Here is a 22,891-nt window from a genome sequence, read left to right as displayed (position 1 = left end):
AGTTCCTAATGCTTGTATCTTTGAAAAACGTCTGAAAACAGTACACACTATGTTGCTTTAATCTCTCTTTTACATGTTCTACTTCTGAGAATCATCAGGCTGAAAGTTTTATGAGCTAAGTTATCTTTTAATATATAGATTTCCACACTGACACTATTAGGTGCTCTTATTTACTTCATTATATATATATATATATATATATATATATATATATATATAGTAAAAAAAAGTCTCCTATATACAATGTCTACGTTATGTATTATTGTAAGTAAAGTATAAATGTTTGCATTTGAAACTAAAGAACGACTCTGGTGGGAGTCAAACCCACAACCTTTGAACAACTACAACCTACTAAACGTCCAATACGCTATCCATTGCGCCACAGAGGTACTGATGCATTGCAGTTTTATATCAAGAGTACAAAGTGTTGAATACTCTTATGTTTTAAATGACACAATCTGTGATGAAACTAATCTTTTTATTTTTCTATTTTTTAAGTAGGCAGTAAAGAGAGTATCGTAGAGTGAGAGTCAAATTTTTGTAATGATTTCAGAAATAGCTCTCACTTTGTGTGAGGTGCAAATCAATATGGGGACAATTGTACCATGTCTGATTGAGTGTTTGTTGCAAAGAAACCAAAGACAGAAACATTTTGGTAATATTTATATAGGTTTTGTATTTTTACCAGTATAGATTTTTATATTAATTTATAATTACATGGCTATCGAGTGTCAGATATTTCTCCCAAATGCAACAGCTATGTCTGAGTCTTCCTCTTGCTGTTTTCAAGTGCAAGTCCTATATCAGGTTTTAGCAATTGTGTAGGTTATTTTATTTGTAATACCCAGCTAAGGGTTATAGGTAAAAAGTTTTTTTTATGATTTTTGAGTGTACTGTAGATACACTTCAAGCTTTGTATGCCTACGTGAGTAGACTCAACATAATATTTTGATTGCTGGTTAAAAATAACCATCCATATTTTTATTACCAGTTATTGATTTAAAGTATCTAAAATTGATTTGTAACTAGTCTTACATTTAAATGATTTTTTATGTCAACAGCCTATCATTAATTTGTATATATAGTATATGAGTCTCCCATATACAATGTCTATGTTATGTATCATTTTAAGTAAACTTTAAATGTTTGCATTTGAAACTAAATAACGACTCTAGTTAGACTCGAATCCACAACCTTTAAATAACTACAACCTACTAGAAGCCCAATGTGCTATCCATTGCGACACAGAGCCACTAACAGCAAGTGTTTGTATTGACAGTACAACTTGTAGAATACTTTCATGTTTTAAAAGATACAATCTGTGATGAAACAAATCTCTTATGTCTTTCAATTTCTTTAGTAGGATGTATATACAGAGTATTATAGAGTAAGAGTCAAAATTTTATACTGATTTCGGAAATAGCATGCTCATTGTGTGAGGTGCAAAAGAATGTGGGGACAATTGCACCCTGTGTGAAAGAGTAACTGTTTATTGTAATACAAACTAAAGACCGAAATATTTTCTAAAATGTATTTAATGTTTAGAGTGCTTAACAGTGTAGATATTCATCTTATTTCATACTATAATGATAATGTTGCTAACCTGTGTCAGATTTTTCCAACATTCCTCTTGAATGCATTATCCATGTCTGAGTTTTCCGGCTGTTGATTTCGAGTGCAAGTCCTATATCAGGTTTAAGCAATTATTTAGCTAATATGTGATAAACATATAAGGATTACAGGTAAAAAGGATTTAATGTTTTTTGAGTGTAGATACCCCTCAAGCTCTGCATAGCTAGCTGAGCAGACTCAACATTGAATTTGGTTGCTGGTTAAATATAACAATAAGCATTTTTGATCAGCAGTTATTGATTTAAAGTATCTAAAATTGATTTGTAATTGGTGATCTTACATTGAGAAGATTTTTATGTCACCAGCCTATCTTTACTTTGTGTATATATATATATATATATATTTATATATATAAAATAAGTCTCCTATATACAATGACGTTATGTATTATTGTAAGTAAACTTTAAATCAGGAATGGGGAACCTTCGGCACTCCAGCTGTTGTTGAACTACACATCCCAGCATGCCCTGCAACACTTTTAGCATGGCCAAATAGCAAAACAGTAGCAAGGCATGCGTAGTTCAACAACAGCTGGAGGACCAAAGGTTCCCCATCCCTACTTTAAATGTTTGCATTTGAAACTAAAGAGAGACTCTGGTGGGACTCGAACCCACAACCTTTGAATAACTGCAACTTACTAGAAGTCCAATGCGCTATCCATTGCGCCACAGAGCCACTGATGAATCTCAGTTTTTTTTAATCAACAGTACCATGTGTTGAATACACTTATGTTTTAAATGACACAATCTGTGATGAAACTAATCTTTTTAATTTTCTATTTTTTAAGTATGCTGTAAAGAGAGTATCGTAGAGTGAGAGTCAAATTTTTATAATGATTATTAGAAATAGCTCCCACTTTGTGTGAGGTGCAAATCAATATGGGGACAATTGCACCATGTCTGATTGAGTGTTTGTTGCAAAGAAACTGAAGACAGAAATATTTTGGTAACATTTATATAGGTTTTGTATTGTTTACCAGTATAGATATTTATATTAATTTATATTATAATAATTACATGGCTATCGAGTGTCAGATATTTAGATTCGCTGAAGGCTGCAAAAGCCTGAGGCCATATAAGAGCCCCATTTTTTGTATTGGTTGTTCATGACTAAGCAGGAAGCTCCAATTGGGAGCAAAACGCGTCAGTGAAAGTGCCCTATTTGTGACCCAGTTGACATCAATTGCTGTTCCCTATTGGTGTGAGTACGTGTGCATCGCTGCTGTCTGAGGCTGACAAGTAGGAGAAGGGAGGACACTATATGAGGCGGCTGGAAGACGGGAGCTCAATCAGCTAACAGGTGCCTGCGGTACGCCGAGCTCCGGGTACCGGACTCTATCCTCCAAAGCCAGAAGGTGTGTGCACCGCTTCTGTGAGGCTGACAAGCGGGAGACGGAGGACGCCACTTGCGGTGGCTGGAAAACAGGAGCCATATCAGCAACTAGGCGCTTGCGGTGCGCCATTCCCCGGGTGCCCGACTTCATCCTCCAGGACTTGAAGGACAATTCTCCCCTAGTGAGAACCTAACCTAATTTGAGCACACGGATAATTCCCTGCATTGTTAAAAATCTCCATCCATGCTTTATTGTATGATATCCAATTCAGGGGACAACATATAGCATACCATATGGGACTGACCTCTTTAGGAATAATCAGAATCAGAATCAGAATCAGCTTTATTGGCCAGGTATACTTACGTATACTAGGAATTTGTCTTCGGTTTGCTATACAACAGCCAAGTAGGTAACAGGTAAGCAGGTGTGTGTGTGTGTGTGGGGGGCAAGTAAAGTTACACAGATAGGTATACCGTAGGGACACAAGTGAGTTACATGTACGTCTAGTCAGTCAATGTTCAGGAGTTCAGCAGGCGGACAGCTTGGGGAAAGAAACTTTTGAGGCTTCTGGTGGATCTGGCGGGGACAGCCCTGTAACGCCTGCCTGAAGGAAGCAAGTTAAACATGCTGTGGCCGGGGTGTAGCTGGTCTTTTACTATCTTCATTGCCCGCTTTTTAGCTCTGGACAAGTGCAGGTCCTGGACTGAGGGAAGGTCGGACCCGATGATCTTCTCTGCGGTTCTGACCACCTTTTGGAGCCTGCATATGTCCCTCGCGCTGGCGGAGCTGTACCATACGAGTATCGAGGAGCACAGTACCGACTCCACAATCGCGGAGTAGAAGAGGAGCAGGAGCTTCTGTGGGATGTTGAACTTCCTTAGTTGCCTGAGGAAGAACAACCTCTGCTGCGCTTTCCCAACAGTGGCGTCAGTGTTGGACCCCCATTTAAGGTCCCTGGAGATTGTGGTCCCTAGAAACTTGAAGGAGTCCACTAGCGATACCACACTGTCAGCAATCGTTAGCGGAGGTGCACTAGATGACTTCTTCCTGAAGTCCACTATCATCTCGACAGTTTTGAGGGGGTTGAGGTCAAGGTTGTTGTGGATGCACCACTGGGCCAGCCGGTCTACTTCCTGTCTATAGGCCGATTCGTCCCCATCCTTGATGAGGCCGATGACGGTGGTGTCATCGGCGAATTTGATGATCCTTACTGATTGCGCCTCTGAGGTACAGTCATTTGTGTACAGGGAGAAGAGCAGGGGTGAGAGGACACAGCCCTGAGGGGCCCCTGTACTGATGGACCGCGCTTGAGAGGTGAATTCCCCCGCTTTCACCACCTGTGTCCTATCTGTCAGAAAGTCTATTATCCAGGAACAGGTAGCTTCTGGGACCCCTAGGCGAAGTAATTTGGGGTGGAGGATGCTGGGGACGATTGTATTGAAGGCCGAGCTGAAATCGACAAACAGGACCCTCGCGTAGGTACCGGGAATGTCTAGGTGCTGTAGAATGTAGTGCAGGCCCAGGTTGACTGCATCCTCGACACACCGATTCGAGCGATAGGCGAACTGCAGGGGGTCCAGTTGGGGGCCAGTCACAGTTTTCAGGTGATTCAAAACCAGACGCTCGAACATTTTCATGACCACAGACGTCAGTGCTATCGGCCTGTAGTCGTTCAGGTTCGTGATAGTGGGTTTCTTGGGGACCGGGACTATAGTAGACCTTTTGAGGCAGGAAGGGACTTTCTGTAGCTCCAGCGATTTATTGAAGATCTTGGTGAATATGGGGGCGAGCTGACCCGCACATGCTCTTAGGGCAGATGGTGACACTCCGTCAGGACCCGGAGCTTTCCTGGTTTTGGTCCTTTTGAACAATGCCTCCACCTCTACTTGGGTGACTTGCAGTGCCTGGGGTTGGCCGTCGGTGTTCGGGCATCGTAGAGGTGATTGTTTGGGTTGCAGGGGACTTCTTTTGCGAACCTGCAATAAAAGTGGTTCAGTTCATCTGCAAGGTCTTGGTGCATGGCGGTGGACTTTGATGTTTTCCTATAGTTGGTTATGGATTGCATTCCTTTCCATACAGATACGGGGTCATTGGTGGAGAGATCGTTTGTCAGCTTGTCCGAGAACCGCTTTTTTGCTAGCCTAATTCCTTTAGTCAGAGAGTTCCTAGTACGGTTGTATAGTGCTCTGTCACCGCTGCTATAGGCCTCCTCTTTGGCTCGACGAAGTTGCCTGAGCTGGGCATTGAACCAGGGCTTGTTGTTGTTGTAAATGCGGTAAGTCTTGGTAGGTACACACATGTCCTCACAGTAGCTGATGTAGGATGTGACAGTGTCTGTCAAGTCATTCAGGTCGGTTGCCGAGGCTTCAAAGACCCCCCATTCCGTGCAGTCAAAGCAGGCCTGGAGCTTCATCTTGGCCTCATTGGTCCATTTCTTGACAGTCTTAACGACAGGCTTAACTGCTCTCAGCTTCTGTGTATAGGTAGGGAGTAGGTGGACGAGGCAGTGGTCAGATAGGCCGAGTGCAGCACGCGGGATAGACCGGAAGGCAGACTTGAGAGTAGTGTAGCAGTGATCAAGGGTGCGCCCTTCCCTAGTGGGACACGTGACTTGTTGTTTGTACTTAGGTAGCTCCTTGCTCAGGTTAGTTCTGTTGAAGTCACCCAGTACTATAAGCAGAGAGTCTGGGTGTTTTTGTTCTATGTCGGATATACATATGGCCAGGTGGTGCAGGGCTTCGTTCGCGCAGGCGAGGGGGGGGGGGATGTACACTCCCACAAGGACAATTGAGGCAAATTCCCGGGGGGAGTAGAAGGGGTTGCAGTTGATACTCAGCATCTCCAGGTGGGGGCTGCATGATTTGTCTATGATCGTGACATTGGTGCACCATCCGTCGTTGATGTAGAAGCAGATGCCACCACCCTTCGTTTTTCCTGAGAGAACCTTGGAGCGATCGGCCCTGAAGAGACTGAAGCCCGGCAGAGACATCGGGTTGTCCGCAATATGGTCGTCCAGCCACGTCTCCGTAAAGCAGAGGATAGATGACCCTGTAATGCCTGACCCTGCGCTGCCCAGAAGGAGGGACAATTAGTCGAACTTGTTTGCCAGTGAGCGCACATTCGAAAGCAGGATCGCGGGTAGTGCAGACCGGTGCCCTCGCCGCCGCCACCTCACTAGGGCGCCTGCGCGACAGCCTCTCCTCTGAGTCCAGGTCCTTCTACTAGGGCCGACATGAGGGCCTCCGTCATTCTCTTTCCGGGGCCGGTGATCCATCCGCCAGTCACCACCTGGGCTGCGGGGGGGCGCGGCCGCTCGGTCATCCACTTCGGTGTCCACAACGTCTGCATCCTTGCCACACAGGGCAGCAAGGGCAGCGAGGGCTGCAAGGGCCGCTGATCTGCCCGCCGACGGGCCCGAACGTGTGGTAAGCACCTCGGGAGCGCTCCAACTAAGGAGGGCTTCCCTGCTGTATTTGGTCACCGGTGGGGTAGACAAGGGCAAGGGAAAACAAGGGGAAACAGGTATTTTGGCTGAGCTGCGTAGCTCCGAGGCAGCCATCTGCGGCGCCATCTTAGATTGTAAATAAGGACATTAACATTTCTACAATTATCAGATTAGTCCACTGTGGTCAATTATAGAAATATAGATATATGATCCACCTCTTATGCTTAATTATTATTATTTTTATTTTTATATTATTGGGGATTTCATATGCGCATATGAATTTTTGATGTTATTATTTTTTATATGATTCATTTTATAGATATTAAAAATATCATAAAGTAACTATTGTATTGAGTACATTCATGTCCTGTTGCCTTAATTGGATTTTATTAGCACGAGGGGATACAACATTTTTTTGTAGTTATACATCTGGTTTGCACCAGGTGTAATCTTTTGGCTATATCCACAAGCCAATTTACCTTTGCTGCTTTATGGGATTTTTAGAACATATGGGTTCTTATTAAGGTGTATAAATCAATATTTATATTGAAGTTGTCCGTATAGCACCAGACACAGATAGTGTTTTCTAAAGCATTATATAATCCCAGCCATGTGCCTCAGACTTCCTCTTGCCATTTTGGAATTCTGGAAGGCTGAGTACATACATTGTATTTTATACTGTTTTCTGTAATTCCTGTGGCCTGGTTTTATTGAACTGTATTTTCCCTGTTTTCCCCTGCTCATTGCTTCACTATTATATTAGTGGCCTCTGATGTCCCCGCTGCCATGGCGTGTCCCCGCAAGTCCGCTCCTCCCCCGTTGGTTGACAGAGGCCGCGGCTTTTCAGCACTCCCGTTCCTGGAGCGTGGCCTCCCCTGCCTCCATCCCCGCACCTGCCTGTAGGTTGCGATGGAGTCGCACCACTGCGGACCGTGCCTCTCCTTTGGCTGCCCAGTCAGGTGGCTGGCACAGTAACCCTGCCACAGTGGTCGTGGCTGGTGTTCGGCCGCGGATGCGGGTGTCATCCCCGGTGGCTGTGATGCTGCTGGCTGCCCTCTCCTCCAGCCCGGCTTAACCTGGCGCGTCCCCCTCCTCCTCCCCGTTTGCGGTCCCAGCTGGCAGCTCCAGCGCCCACGTGGTGCCTGATGGCCCGGGGCGGTCTGCGAGGGGTGACGGGCAGCGGGTCGTGGAGGCCAGAGTGACGCGGGGGCAGCAGCAGGTCCCTGCGTTCCCTGATATTTCTGCGCTGGGTGCCAGTTCTGAGCTCCCCCTTGCGGGGGGACGACCTTGGGGTACTCACTGGCCATAAGTGGGGGTGGTGGCCCGGACACCCCTGGGTTTGGGGACCGGTATTCGCAGGTGGGCTATGCGGGTGGCTTCTCTACTGGGGTCCCCTGCCACAGTGCTCACGGTGGGGTCTCTCCTGCATGACCTCCCTGCTCCTTTGGTGCTGTTCCATTCCTCGGCTCGCAGGTGCCTCTGTCTGGACAGTCTGGGGTGGTGTAGATGGTGGCGGTGCAGTCGTCCATGGCTGCATCATTTCCCCTACCTGGCCCTCCTTCCTTGCTTTCGGCGCCGGCTGGGTTTGCCGGGGGCAGTTTCCGCCGTTTTTCCCTGGAACGCATCCTTTTCCAGTAGCACAGTCATTTCCCGCATCCTCCATGGCGCTCTATCCAGGTCTTTCTGTTGCCTCTGCCCTGCAATTTTCACCCTATTTCCCGGTTTTGGCTCCTGGGGTTCAGTCCACGTGGTCAGTTGGCAGGCCTCGGGTCGCCATCCCCCCGGCTTTTATGGGCTCATATCTCGGGTCTTCTCCCACGACTATGGCCCTACATGCCCAGTTTTTGCAGTCATCACCCACTCTCGCTCAGTACCCCCTGTTCCTCCTATGTTTCCCTGATCTGCGGGATATGTTCACCCCCTCATGGCTCCTGGCCTACATTATTGGGGACGTCCCGTTGGTCAGGGTTGCCCCTCCTGCCACTGGGCCTTCCCTCCCTTTCGGGTGTCCTCCCCTGCCACTGCCCACTGCCCCCATGGTTGTTTTGCCCCCTCTCCCGCTGGTGCCTCCTGTTTCTGTTGTTGATGCGCAGGTGCTGCCTGCACTTGTTGTTCCCTCTGTTTCATCTGCTTAGGTGTCGGTGAGTCCAGGAGAGTCAGTGGCTTTGTCGCAGAGGAATCAGAGGTCGAGGAGGGCTGCGACTGCGGCGACAGCAGAAGATGCACCACCGGGATCGGTGGTGGTGGAGGCGACTGATTGTGTTCCAGGTCCTTCAGGCACCAGTGAGCATGCTGTTCTTTCTCCTTGTTCTACCAGCACTTCTTCTAACTCTTCTAGTAGTGTTTCTTCGGTTCTCCTAGGCGCCCGCGTAAGTTGGCTAGGCTCATTGCGCATCGCATGGCGAAAGAATCTAGGAAGGATAAGGCGCCGGAGGCTTCGGTTCCCTCTGACCCCCCGCTTTTCACAGAAATGGTGCATTGCGCGAATACCGCCGTTACCCGGGGCATTCACAAAAGGATGAAGGAAAAGATTAGAAAGGGAAAGTACGTGGACATGTTCACCCTTACAGATGACATGCGTCAGGGTTTTGATGCAGCCAAGAAAATGGGAGGCATTGGGGAGAATGCTTTCCGTAATTTCCATCAGTGGTTACGGGGGTTTTTGATCTTTATGGCCTGTTACATGGAGTTGCGGCCTGCTGAATATCCCAACATGGTGAAATATTTGTTTTTCGTTCATGAAATGTATTTGAAATCTAAGGGTTACGCTTGGAGGGATTATGACGGGAAGTTCCGTCGTAATCAAGATAGCAATGTGATTTTACCTTTGGGTTTCAAAGATGTGGAGGTGTGGTTGGAGGTCACCCAGCAGGTCAGACCCCCCGGGGAGGCCCTGGACAAGAAGCCGCTCGCAGCTGGCACTTCTGGCCCGCGCTCCTTGGTGAAAGGCAAGTGTTTCGTGTATAATGAGGGCAAGTGCTCCAGGGGTGTTAACTGCCATTTTCGCCACTCCTGCAAGGTGTCACCCGTCCAAGGACTGCACCTCAGCCATGAGCGAGAAACCCTCTGCTCCGGCTGAGGCCTCTGGAAGTAGCAAGTAAGGCCCATTCCCCGATTCGGGTTCCCAAGCTGCGGCGGTGGCTTAGTGTATACCCCAACAGGTCGTCCGCACAGTTCCTGTTAGATGGTTTCAGTCACGGTTTCCACCTGCCCATTTCGGATTCCATGCATGTGGTTGCACGCCGGAATTTGAAATCGGCCCGTGATTTCCCGCATGAGGTCAGACGGGAAGGTGTATGCGGAGATCGGCTTTGGGGCGCATGTGTGGGCGCTATGCTGTTCCCCCTCTTCCCACCTTGTGCATCTCCCCCATTGGGGTGGTGCCCAAAAAGACTATGGGCAAGTTCCGCCTTATACAGCATTTGTCTCATCCTCATGGGGGTTCTGTTAATTATTCCATTCCTGAGGCCATGTGCAGAGTGCGTTATCAGTCTTTTGATGAGGCTCTGCGTTTGGTTCTTGAATGCGGTCCGGGTGCCATATTGGCCAAATTAGACGTTGAGTTGGCTTTTCGTCTTCTTCCCCTGCACCCAGATTCCCTACGGTTTTTGTGTTTCAGATTGGGTTCGGATTTTTAAGTCGATAGGTGCCTCCCTAAGGGCTGTTCTGTCTCCTGTGCCTATTTTGAGAATTTCAGCACTTTCTTGCATTGGTGCATCCAGTCCGCATCCAGGCATCCTGGTGTTGCTCACTACCTGGAGGATTTTCTCTTCATGGGACCGGGGGACAGTTCGGTTTGCGGCGACATCTTGTCTGCTGCCAAGTCATTGTTTGAGGTCCTGGGAGTTCCCGTTGCACCGGAAAAATGTGAGGGCCCTACCAGTTGCCTTAGTTTTCTGGGGATTGACATAGACACTGTGGCAGGTTGCTGTCGCCTCCCCGCTGACAAGGTACAGTAGCTTTTGGGTTTGATTAACGAATGCAAGAGCAAGCGCAAGGTTCGGCTTAAACAGGTTCAGTCTTTGCTTGGCTCCTTCAATTTTGCATGCAGGATCATCCCCATGGGTAGGGTGTTTTGCCGTAAACTTGAACGGGCCACTGCGGGGACGGTCAGGCAGCTTCACACCGTTTACCTCTCCCACGAGATCAGAGATGATTTGCGTGTTTGGTCTTCATTCTTGGTTTCTTTCAACAGGGAGGTTTTGTGGACTCCTCCTCGTTATTGCAACCGGTGCCTCCAGCTAGTCACGGATGCCTCAGGCCGTTTTGGTTTTGGTGCCTTTTTTGACGGTGGCTGGTGTGCTGCTCCTTGGCTGCCCTCTTGGGTCTCCCGGGGTTTCACTAGGAACCTCCTGTTGTTGGAATTGTTTCCTATCATGGTAGCCTTGGAATTGCGGGCCTGCCGGTTTTCGGATCGGGACATTTCGTTCTGATGCGACAACCTGGGAGTGGTTCACGCTATCAACAATCATCGTTCTTCATCCACACAAGCTTTACACCTTTTGAGACATCTGGTGCTAGTCTGCTTGAGGCGCAATATAAATTCAGGGCCCATCACGTTTCCAGCATCAACAATGGGATAGCGGATGCTATATCTCATTTTCAGTTTGATAAGTTCTGTGAGTTGGTTCCGGGGGCAGCGACCGAGGGTTTACCATGCCCGCTTTATGTCTGCCAGATTGTCAAGACGGGTTAGCTGCTTTGGCCAGGTATGCTTTAGCTCCTTCCACGCTTATGGCGTATGATGCGGCCTGGCGTGATTGGATGGCATTTTTCAGTAGGTACGATGCAGCAGGTAAGTCCCCCATAGATTGTTTGATGGCTTTTGTGTGGGAACATTATCAGAGAAGTAGGTCCAAGGCAGCCATGTCTTCTGCCCTTGTGGGCATTTCCTTCCATTCTCGGCTACGCGTGCTGGCGGATCCCACCGGGTGTTTTGTTCATTCCAAAATGCTTAATGGTTGGGCTAGGGTGAGCCCCACGCCTGCGGATTCCCATAGGCCTGTTACGTTGCAGTTATTTTCAGAATTGCTGGGTGTGCTGCCTCATGTCACCGAGTCAGAGTTTGAGGTGGCCCTCTTTAGATTGGCCTTTGCTTTAGCTTTCTTTGGGGCTTTTAGAGTCAGCAAGTTGGTGGTGAGCAGCAAGTCATCTCAGGATTCTGGCCTCCTTTTCTGTAACGTGCGTTTGCAGAATGTTCTTTTGCTCTGCAGGATTGTGCGATCCAAGACAGATCAAGCAAGTCGGGGTCGCTGCGTGTCCTTGGAGGCCCAGGAGGATGTGGGTGTCTGCCCATTGCGCCTGGCGCAAGAGTATATACAGTTGCGGACTCTGGGGGGTGACCAGTTGCTGATGCATGCGCTCGCTAGTCCTCTTTGGGCTTGCGGTGTGCAGATTTCGGTACCAATTCCTTTCGGATTGGGGCGGCTACCCATGCGGCAGCCACAGGCTCCTCCATGGCAGCTATTCAGGAGCTGGGCCATTGGAGGTCTGCTTCTTATAAGTCCTACATATGTTTGGATAAGGTTTAGTTGCGCCTGTTGCGCTAACCCAAAAACTTTGTTTACCTGTCGGTTTTTGAACGAGTAGCATTCAGAAATTGAGGGTGTGAAGTGAATTTTTAAATTTTCCTCCGAGGGGGCCTAATTACAATTGGTACTTTAAAGGTCCACGGGAGGTTTTTTTGAGTTTTCTCCTTCACTTGGGTTATTTCTGTTTTTTCTGTTTCCACTATGTATCTATTTCAGTGTTCCGATGTTAGGGATTTTCTTTTGCAGCCATCGATGATTTTGTGGAACAAGTCTGGCTAGTTGGCCATTCTTATATTTTTTGGCCAGCGAGGCATCCCATGGCATGTAGGTCGGCTGATGTGTTTGGTAACAAGGTAGTCCATTGGTTGGGTGTCCGCGGTTTACGGTGGGGCGATTTGTTACAGCTCCTTTTTCACCGTGAGCGCAGTTGGGGTCACCCTGACTGTATTGTTCAGTATTTGGGCGGCAACGATATGGGTCGCATTAAAGGCATCAACCTCATTTTGTCTGTTAAAGCAGATTTGGTGGCTTTATGTTGTCATTGGCCGGGGGTCCAGATTGTTTGGTCAGATATTGTCCCACGTTTTCATTGGAGAGGTGTGGTGCGTTTCTCGGCCATTGAGAACGCCCACAAGAAGGTTAACTCGGCTGTTTTGTTGTTTGTTACGGCTTTAGGTGGCGAGGTTCTGAAGCATCCTTTGCTGTTGTTGCATAATAGACAGTTCTACAAGGATGATGGGGTCCATCTTTCTCCGGCTGGTGTTCAGGTTTTCTTGGATGGCGTTTTTGGTCCTTTTCATTAGTGGGGTTTTTGTTTTCCTTTGGTTTCTTTGGATTTGGATGGCGGTGGCGGTTTAGTTAAAACTTTTGTGGTGGGAAGTCGCTACCAGTCAGCAGTCAGATAGGCATAAGTGGTCATTGTGGGTCACCCTCTTTAGAAAGACGGCAAGTGTGTCCTTTCCTTGCGGGTGGACAATTAGATGTTCCCCTGCGGTAACAGAGTATTTGCCAGAGATAAGAGTGGTGAGTCCTGCACAATGCGGGTTATGCAGGTAGGAGGCAGTGTTGTTGTTTAGTCCCCTCCTCAGTTTTTGTGTTTCAATCTAAGTGACTGGAGCTGGCGTCTGGTAGCAACTTTTCCTTTGCCATCCTCCAACATAAAATCATTCAATTTAAAATTATAGTTTAACAAACAGGTCAGCTATCAATAAATACTGTCTGACCTTTAACTACAGCTGTCGGTGTCTGTGTAGTTATTTTAGTGGTAAACTAGCTTAAAGCAAGTGTTTATGTTTATCGCAATAAAATTATGGGCGCCTTAGATTAGCTGAAGGCTGCATAAGCCTGAGGCCATAGAAGAGACCCATTTTTTGTGATTGGTTGAGCATGACTAAGCAGTTGCTAGGTAGTTTTGTAAGGGTCTGGTAAATTTTTCTATAGGATTGGTGGCCTGTCAGTCAAGGTTTTAGGGGGTGTGGGTTTAGGCCAGTATATAATCCCAGTCATGTGCCTCAGACTTCCTCTTGACATTTTGGAATGCCCTCCCGTCCTCCCTGCCTTTTTTTCTTTGGTTCGTTATTCGGTTGGCTATTGACAGCCAGATTGGCAGGAAGTCGCTACCAGCCAGCAGTCAGATAGGCATAAGTGGTCATTGTGGTGCACCCTCTTTAGAAAGACTGCAAGTGTGTCCTTACCTTGCTGGTGGGCAATTAGACGTTCCCCTGCGGGAACAGAGTATTTGCCAGAGATAAGAGTGGTGAGTCCTGCACAATGCGGGTTATGCAGGTAAGAGGCGGTGTTGTTGTTTAGTCCCCTCCTCAGTTTTTGTGTTTCAATCTAAGTGAATGGAGCTGGAGTCTGGTAGCGACTTTTCCTTTGACATCCTCCAACATAAAATCATTCAATTACAATTATAGTTTAACAAACAGGTCAGCTATCAATTAGTACTGTCTGACCTTTAACTACAGCTATCTGTGTCTGTGTCATTATTTTAGTGGTAAGCTATCTTAAAGTAAGTGTTTATGTCAATCGCAATAAAATTATTGGCGCCTTATAACATTTCTCCCAAATACAACAGCTATGTCTGAGTCTTCCTCTTGCTGTTTTCAAGTGCAAGTCCTATATCAGGTTTTAGCAACTGTGTAGGTTATTTGTAATACCCATCTAAGGATTATGGGTAAAAAGTTGTTTTTATGATTTTTGAGTGTATTGTAGATACACTTCAAGCTTTGTGTGCCTACGTGAGCAGACTCAACATAATATTTTAATTGCTGGTTAAAAATAACCATCCACATTTTTATTACCAGTTATTGATTTAAAGTATCTAAAATTGATTTGTAACTGGTCTTACATTTAAATGATTTTGATGTCAGCAGTCTATCATTACTTTGTATATATAGTATATGAGTCTCCCATATACAATGTCTATGCTATGTATCATTTTAAGTAAACTTTAAATGTTTGCATTTGAAACTGAAGAACGACTCTGGTGGGACTCGAACCCACAACCTTTGAATAACTACAACCTACTAGAAGTCCAATGCGCTATCCATTGCGCCACAGAGCCACTAACGCATCACAATTTTGTATCAACAGTACAATGTGTTGGATACTCTTATGTTTTTAATGACACAATCTGTGATGAAACTAATCTTTTTATTTTTCTATTTTTTAAGTAGGCTGTAAAGAGAGTATCGTAGAGTGAGAGTCAAATTTTTGTAATGATTTCAGAAATAGCTCCCACTTTGTGTGAGGTGCAAATCAATATGGGGACAATTGCACCATGTCTGATTGAGTGTTTATTGCAAAGAAACTGAAGACAGAAACATTTTGGTAATATTTATATAGATTTTGTATTGTTTACCAGTATAGATATTTATATTAATTTATATTATAATACTTACATGGCTATCAAGTGTCAGATATTTATAACATTTCTCCCAAATGCAACAGCTATGTCTGAGTCTTCCTCTTGCTGTTTTCAAGTGCAAGTCCTATATCAGGTTTTAGCAATTGTGTAGGTTATTTGTAATACCCATCTAAGGATTTTTTATGATTTTTGAGTGTACTGTAGATACACTTTAAGCTTTGTACTCCTACGTGAGCAGACTCTACATAATATTTTCATTGCTGGTTAAAAAATAACCATCCACATTTTTATTACCAGTTATTGATTTAAAGTATCTAAAATTGATTTGTAACTGGTCTTACATTTAAATGATTTTTATGTCAACAGCCTATCATTACTTTGTATATATAGTATATGAGTCTCCCATATACAATGTCTATGCTATGTATCATTTTAAGTAAACTTTAAATGTTTGCATATGAAACTAAAGAATGACTCTGGTGGGACTCGAACCCACAACCTTTGAATAACTACAACCTACTAGAAGTCCAATGCGCTATCCATTGCGCCACAGAGCCACTGAAGTAGCAAGTGTTTGTATCGACAGTACAACTTGTAGAATACTTTCATGTTTTAAAAGCTACAATCTGTGATGAAACAAATCTCTTATGATTTCAATTTTTTTAGCAGGATGTATATACAGATTATTTTAGAGTGAGAGTCAAAATTTTATACTGATTTCAGAAATAGCATCCTCATTGTGTGAGGTGCAAAAGAATGTGGGGACAATTGCACCCTGTGTGAAATAGTAACTGTTTATTGCAATACAAACTAAAGACCAAAATATTTTCTAAAATGTATTTAATGTTTAGAGTGCTTAACAGTGTAGATATTCATATTATTTCATACTATAATGATAATGTTGCTAACCTGTGTCAGATATTTCCAACATTCCTCTTGAATGCAACATCCCTGTCTGAGTTTTCCGGCTGCTGATTTCGAGTGCAAGTCCTATATCAGGTTTAAGTAATTATTTAGCTAATATGTGATAACCATGTAAGGATTACAGGTAAAAAGGATTTCATGTTTTTTGAGTGTAGATACCCTTCAAGGTCTGCATAGCTAGCTGAGCAGACTCAACATTGAATTTGGTTGCTGGTAAAATATAACTACAAACACAGGGGTGGAAATCCTCCACAGAGCAGGTTAGTTAGATTGTGGAATGGTGCCAACATCTGTAAACTAAAGCATGCATGCCCTACTGTGGCACCTAATGGCTTTCGGTCATCACTAGCCTTGTATATGCCTGACATTTTTACATACTATTGGAATATAGTGCACACGGGGCCATTCTTACCTGATCGCTCGCTGCAGTTCTTTGCAGCGCAGCGATCAGGTCAGAACTGTGCATGTGCCAGCTTCACAGTGCGCTGACCAATGGCTGACAGCTGATGTCTGTCGTTGCCTAGCGAACGCCTCTGCCTGATTGACAGGCAGATGCGGTTGCTGGGTGGGAGGGGGCGGCACAGTGGCATTTGGCCGCCGTTTAGTGGGTGTGGTGCGGCCAATGCAGACGTGGCTGGACCGTGCAGGGGGTGGGCTGCAGCGGCTGCGTGACATCACACACAGCCGCTGCGTCCCGGGCAGCGATGAGTAGCTCCCGGCCAGCACGCAAAAGCTGCGCTGGCCCAGAGCTACTCCCGAAGTGCGAAAGCATCGCCGCTGTGCAATGCTTTTGCATTTCTGCAATGGGGTAGGGACTGACATGCGGGGCGGGCTAGCCCTGTGCTGGGCATCCCCCCCGCATGTCTGTGTTCCTGATCACAGCTGTGCTCAATTTAGCACAGCTATGATCAAGTCGGAATCACCCCCTCAGTACATTGTCTCCTGGGTATACATTTCACTGGGTGTGCATCCTTTAGTGTTTACCCTCTAGTGCTGGAGCATCAGGGAGGTGGAGACCAGTGCCGTAACTAGACATTTTAGTGCTGTGTGCAAGAAACAGTATCAGCGCCCCCCCCCCCCCCCCAATATTGTAAAGAGGGCCAGTGCGCGCCGCAGGCGCGCAGCAAAAATATACGGATGTGGCTTCATGGGGAAGGGGTGGGGCCACAAATTAATACCAATTCATATTACACTGCACAGTAATCTCTATTATTCAAATTACACCGCACACATATTACACCAGGTAGAGCCCCTGTCACATATTACGCCACGTAGAGCCCCTGTCACATATTACGCCAGGTAGAGCCCCTGTCACATAATACACCAGGTAGAGCCCCTGTCACATATTACGCCAGGTAGAGCCCCTGTCACATATTACGCCAGGTGGAGCCCCTGCCCTGTCACATATTACGCCAGGTGGAGCCCCTGTCACATATTACGCCAGGTGGAGCCCCTGTCACATATTACGCCAGGTGGAGCCCCTGCCCTGTCACATATTACGCCAGGTGGAGCCCCTGTCACATATTACGCCAGGTGGAGCCCCTGTCACATATTACGCTAGGTAGAGCCCCTGTCACATATTATGCCAGGTGGAGCCCCTGTCACATATTACGCCAGGTAGAGCCCGTCACATATTACTCCAGGTAGAGCCCCTATCACACATTACTCCAGGTAGAGCCCAATTTTACACATTACAGTGTAGAGCCCCCTTTTAAACATTTCGGCACGTAGTTCCCTTTTACACAGTATGGCAGGAGGAGAACGAGAAAGAGAGGGAGGGAGACAATGAGAAAGAAAGGTGGCAGGTAGAGAGCGAGAGAGAGTGTGGTGGGAAGGAGACAGAGAGGGGTGGAAGGGGGAGAGAGGTGGGAGAGGGACAGAGATGAGCGTCAGGAGGAAGCAACAGCTAGGCTCCAGTACCCAGAGCCTAGCCTGAGCGCATCGGGGAAAGCCACAGGTACCTATGTAATGGTAGCAGGAAGTGCACTCACGTGGTAGTGGCGGAGGTTCCTTTTCCTGTGGGCGGCCATGGCGGTGTCTGCGGTGGGGGATGTCCCTGTTCAAACTCGTCCTCCCGGAATCCCCTGGACAGCTCCTTACATCCCCGGACCAGCCCATATGTTGGAATGACACTGGGCTGCTGCACGAATGGAGGAGCAGAGAGGTGGAGTGGGGCAAAGCCAGAGCCGACCCTGACTATTTTGATGCCCTAGGGGCCTAGGCAAAATTCTGTCTGGTGCCCCCCCGCGGATGGGGTGGGGGGTGTAATATCAGTGAGGGCACAGAGAGGACTGCAGGGGTGGGGGGGCTGGAGCAGTGAGGGAATAACAGGCGAGAGAGTAGCTGATGCAGGGAAGGGGGGGGGGAGCATGCATGGGGGTGGCTGGAGCAGTACGGGTACAAGAGAGGAGCCTGCGCCTGGTAGGGTGGGCTGTGGATTGCTGCTGATGGGGGTGAGGTGGATGCTGGAGCAGTGAGGGAACAAGAGAGGAACCTGTGCAGGGGAGGAGGGCCACGGATGGGGGTGAGTGGATGCTGGAGCAGTGAGGAAATGAGAGAGGAGTCTGTGTGGGGGAGGGAGGTCAGGGGTTGCCATGAATGGGGGTGAGGGGGATGCTGGAGCAGTGAGGAAAAGTGAGAGGAGCCTGTGCGGGGGAGGGGGGGGGGGCGGAGTTGCCGTGAATAGGGGTGTGGGGTTAGGGGGATGCTGGAGCAGTAAGGAAACAAGAGAGGAGCCTGTGCAGGGGAAAGGGGGCCGCGAATGGGGGTGAGGGGGATGCTAGAGCAGTAAGGGAACGAGAGAGGAGCCTGTGCGGGGTAGGGGGGGGTTGCAAATGGGGGTGAGGGGGATGCTGCAGCAGTGAGGAAACGAGAGAGGAGCCTGTGCGGGGTAGGGGGGCCGCAAATGGGGGTGAGGGGTATTCTGGAGCAGTGAGGAAACGAGAGAGAAGCCTGTGTGGGGGAGGGGGGCCGCAAATGGGGGTGAGGGGGATGCTGGTGAGGTGAGGGAACGAGAGAGGAGCCTGTGCAGGGTAGGGGGGCCGCAAATGGGGGTGAGGGGTATTCTGGACTGGAGCAGTGAGGAAACTAGAGAGGAGCCTGTGTGGGGGAGGGGGGGCCGCAAATGGGGGTGAGGGGGATGCTGGAGCAGTGAGGGAACGAGAGAGGAGCCTGTGCGGGGGAGGGGGGCCAGGGGGTGCTGCAAATGGGGGTGAGGGGGATGCTGGCACAGTGAGAAAATGAGAGGGGGGCCTGTGCGGGGAAGGGGGGCTGGGGGTTGCCGCGGGTGGGGGGCTGGAGCAAGAGAGGGAACAAGAAAGGATCAGGTGGCTACACGGGCAGGGGGCACTGTGACCGGCAATGTACTAGCATGTTCAGGCTGGGACAAGTCAGTCATCGCGCAGCCTGGACTCTGAATACACAGGCAGGGGGGCGCTGTGACCGGCCACATTCCGGCTAGGACAGGTCACCATGCAGCCCGCTCACGGCCTACGAGACAGCTGACGCCGTCACCCTCCCTCACCTGAGCTAGCACGCCGGCCGCTCTGATACCGCTCCCCCTCCCCGAGCCTGCACCTCAGCTCAGCTGTGCTCCCCAGACGGGCCAGGTCACCTCCCGCCCGCAGCCGCTCACCTGCCGTCTCAGATCACTCCAGCTCCACAACCCATCCAGCGCAGCTCTGCCACAGCACCTCCTGTCTGAATGGTGAGTGTAGGTGCAGGTGGGGAGAGGGGCTCTGGGCGGAGCACATGGGGGAGACTGAAACTGCTGCCAGCAAGCGTCTGTCAGATAGGGAGCCGGGGAAGCGATACGGTGCTGGCGGCCGGCAGCCAATCGGGGTGTATGCGGATGGTGCGCCCACAGCACAAGTGCGCTGTGTGCAAAGCACCATCCGCCCACACCTAGTTACGGCCCTGGTGGAGACTGATGACACAGTTCCTCCTGCAGTGGAGAGAGAGAGATGGTTCCTCCTGTAGCATGTGCGCACTGCCTGAGCAGGACGGAGAGCAGTTGGCGGGGTGTTCCTTCCAACGGGAGTCAGTCTGCATGGATGTGCAGCCTTCCATCCCATACTGTCAGAGTCACTACCTTGCCACAGCTGCATGACATATAGCGATAAGTACTGTGCTTTCACTGTACCAGCCTGTTATATATATGAGTGAGAAGCTGCTGAGTGAGTTCCGCATTTACAAGTGTTGTCTTTGTATATTAATAAACCAGCATTCTGGTTAACTATCAATTGTGTGGATTAACATCACTATCAAACACCGCAACACTCTGTCAGCATGTTATGGGCCCAGCCCCCCATGTTTGAGTGAAATCCCAGAACAGAAGTACACAGAACAAAAGTACAACAGATTAATTTAAAGAAACATTTTATTAAAATGCTGAGAAGATGCATAGCACAGGGAAGAGCATGAACTTTGCAAAATGTTTGCCATGGAGATGCAGCTTAAGCGGGAAAAATTGTGGACGGTCACAATAGACACAGGAACAGGTCCTATCCCAGATTATGTAGACAGGGCCATCTGATAGGTTTAGCTGTGGAGCAGCATGTTTATTCTATAATCAGTGGGAAAGTGTCAGCTAAGGACATGTGGACAGCCCTACAAAAGGCGTATGAGGTCAGAGGTCTGATAAGAACGATAAGTTTGATATGCATGCTATATGGGACAAAATTGTGTGCCTGCAAGGACATTGACAAGATATTGTCAATAGCTCAGCAGTTGGCATCTGTGGTGGCACAGGTGGACAAGGAGGAAGTGGCAATGGCGAAGTTACAAAATCTGACGCCAAAATTTGATTGTTTTTTGGTGGTTGCTTTGGAGTCTAATGATACCAAGCTGACAACAGAAATTGTAAGGGCCAAGCTACTACAGTTCCAAGAACGTATTCCTGTCGAGACCATAACTGAGGGTTCTGCCTTACTCACAAAAGGGACAAAGTCCAAAAAGCTCAAGTTCAAGTGTTTTGTGTGTCACAAGTTGGGGCATAAGGCTTCAGATTGTAGGATGAGAAATTTCAGTGGTGCACAGAAACAGCGTGACAAACCAAACGAGTCTGCACTGAATGTAGCAGATAGTCATAAGAAGGATTTCTGGTACATGGACTAGGGTGCTACTAGTCATTTCAGTTGCAATCAGCATTGGTTCAGGTCTTTAAAACCGTGTGAACTCACTACAGTAAAAGGGATTGGAAATAAAATCCTTACTGCATCACAAGTTGGGACAATCACAGTGCATTTAAGAATTGGAGGAGAAACAGTTGCAACAGATATCCAAGATGTATTATTCATGCCAGATTTGGGAAGTAATCTCATTGCTTTCAGCATCCTAGAGAAAAAGGGTTACATAGTCCAGTATGTGAAGGGCAAGTGTATGGTGCAAAATAAAAGAAGGACTTTAATTGCTTCAGCAACCCGGTACAACCAACTATATGTCCTGGACACCGAGGAGTGTTCTGCAATGATGGCTACTGATGCAAACCAATCAATGGAGCTGTGGCACAAACGTTTGGGTCATCTAGGATATGAAACATTTAAGAGGGATGATTCCGCACCAGTTAATATTTTTATGAAGAACCAAATTAAGACAATCGGGGAAGATATTCCCAGATAAAGTCTCTATGGTGGCGCACCCTGAGTCAACAATAATACTGTAGAAAGTGAGTAGAGTAGAAGTAAGACTCTTTTGCGGGTGCACTCTTAAGCTGATTAACAATGATCAACATATAATAAGTATATTAAAACATGACTTTTAATGAAAATAATTAAAATCTGGTATCCAAAAATGACAAACACAAATAACATGAATTATAAAAATCTTTGGTCTCAGATTGTGATCAGAGGTATAATGACCAAAATATACTCCTAAATTGAATTATGAGACCCAAAGCTGCCAATTCCGCAAACTGGTATCGAGAATAGAGGCACTGGAATTTTGCCAGTTAGCTCATTCCCATGATTCACAAGTATTAACTTTTTGTGCCAGACAGATCACAATGTGGAAAAATAAGTAGATTGAAGAAAGATAAGAGCAGTGATTCTGCTGTTGGTATTAGGCAAGGAGTAAGGGGCTAAATAAAGAATTCTACTAAACTCTGTATTCCCTGGTGGTCCCCCATCCAAGTACTGACCAAGCCCAACACTGTTTAGCTGCCAAGATAGGAAGGTATTGGGCGTCTTTCAGTGTGGTATGATAGTAGGTTGGGCGGATGCATCAACTCCCTGGATCACTGATGAGAGATCACTATGAGGAAATTAATTGTACAAGATAAAGTGAGAAATAGGATAAAGGTGGATCTGCGGCCAACGTTAGGCGGAGATGAGACTGGAGTGTTATGATCGCCCGTAATAATATTCTGTATCATTGGTGAGAGTCCATGAATGAAGAAAAAGGAGCTGGTTTAGATACCAATAGAGTAGAGTAAATTGTACACATGTATGTGCAAATACAAAAATGTATAAGACAAATATAATTACAAAGTGATTTCTGACCCATATGATCGAAGGTTAAATATATACAGAAATTCAGGCCCTCAAGAAAGTAGCAATGTTAAGCAGTGTATTATTCTGTGAAAATAAAACACATTCGGTTTTTATTAATAAAGTCCCTATATGAGAAATAGCTAGCACCAACATTTGCTAGCAGCACAATGGCTAAGGCTAAAAACCACTCATATATAGGGATATGGAGAAATGCCTATTCTCATATGTGGAAAATATGTATTAAAAAAATCACATAACTGTCTTTAGATAACATAGATGATAAATAGACTGCACGAGCCAAACATTGTTTCAATACTGGATACAAATGCAATAGCTCCATTTAATGGGCTGCTGGTGGTCCCACAGTATCTCCCCGGTTGTAAGGTATTAAATGCTAAGTGCAAAATAGTACATGATCAAAAAGAACCTGAAAGGTAATGGGACCAGTGTCTATTGGCACTGTTGGTACCGAACCTGTCCGGTGGGAGATAAGGAGGCCGCGAGTCTGGGAGCCAGCTGCAGTTTAGGCAGGATAGCAGAACAGAAGACCGGTTTCGCCCGCTCATGGGCTTGATCACTTCCGGAAGTGCAGTTAAAAGAATTTTAAGATACCTTAAAGGTACAAGTTCACTAATGTTGGGATTTACAAAGTCTAAAGATTCCAGCTTA

General features: G+C 47.1%; 3 non-coding genes and 1 pseudogene across 3 annotated transcripts; all 4 read right to left on the bottom strand.

Annotated features, from left to right (window-relative positions):
* Nucleotides 1–2,221: 2,221 nt before the first annotated feature.
* On the bottom strand, nt 2,222–2,307 carry TRNAR-UCU (transfer RNA arginine (anticodon UCU)). The gene is given in 2 exon segments: nt 2,222–2,257; nt 2,271–2,307. It is a non-coding gene; the product is annotated as a tRNA-Arg (tRNA).
* A 12,114-nt stretch (nt 2,308–14,421) lies between these two features.
* Nucleotides 14,422–14,507, bottom strand: TRNAR-UCU (transfer RNA arginine (anticodon UCU)). Its single transcript is given in 2 exon segments — nt 14,422–14,457; nt 14,471–14,507. It is a non-coding gene; the product is annotated as a tRNA-Arg (tRNA).
* A 774-nt stretch (nt 14,508–15,281) lies between these two features.
* On the bottom strand, nt 15,282–15,367 carry TRNAR-UCU (transfer RNA arginine (anticodon UCU)). Its single transcript is given in 2 exon segments — nt 15,282–15,317; nt 15,331–15,367. It is a non-coding gene; the product is annotated as a tRNA-Arg (tRNA).
* Nucleotides 15,368–21,821: 6,454 nt separating this feature from the next.
* On the bottom strand, nt 21,822–21,941 carry LOC134912557 (5S ribosomal RNA; annotated as a pseudogene).
* Nucleotides 21,942–22,891: the final 950 nt, after the last annotated feature.

This window comes from Pseudophryne corroboree, chromosome 4 (genome assembly GCF_028390025.1).
Source record: "Pseudophryne corroboree isolate aPseCor3 chromosome 4, aPseCor3.hap2, whole genome shotgun sequence".
Lineage (NCBI taxonomy): Eukaryota > Metazoa > Chordata > Amphibia > Anura > Myobatrachidae > Pseudophryne > Pseudophryne corroboree.
This window is presented reverse-complemented; position numbering and strand designations above follow the sequence as displayed.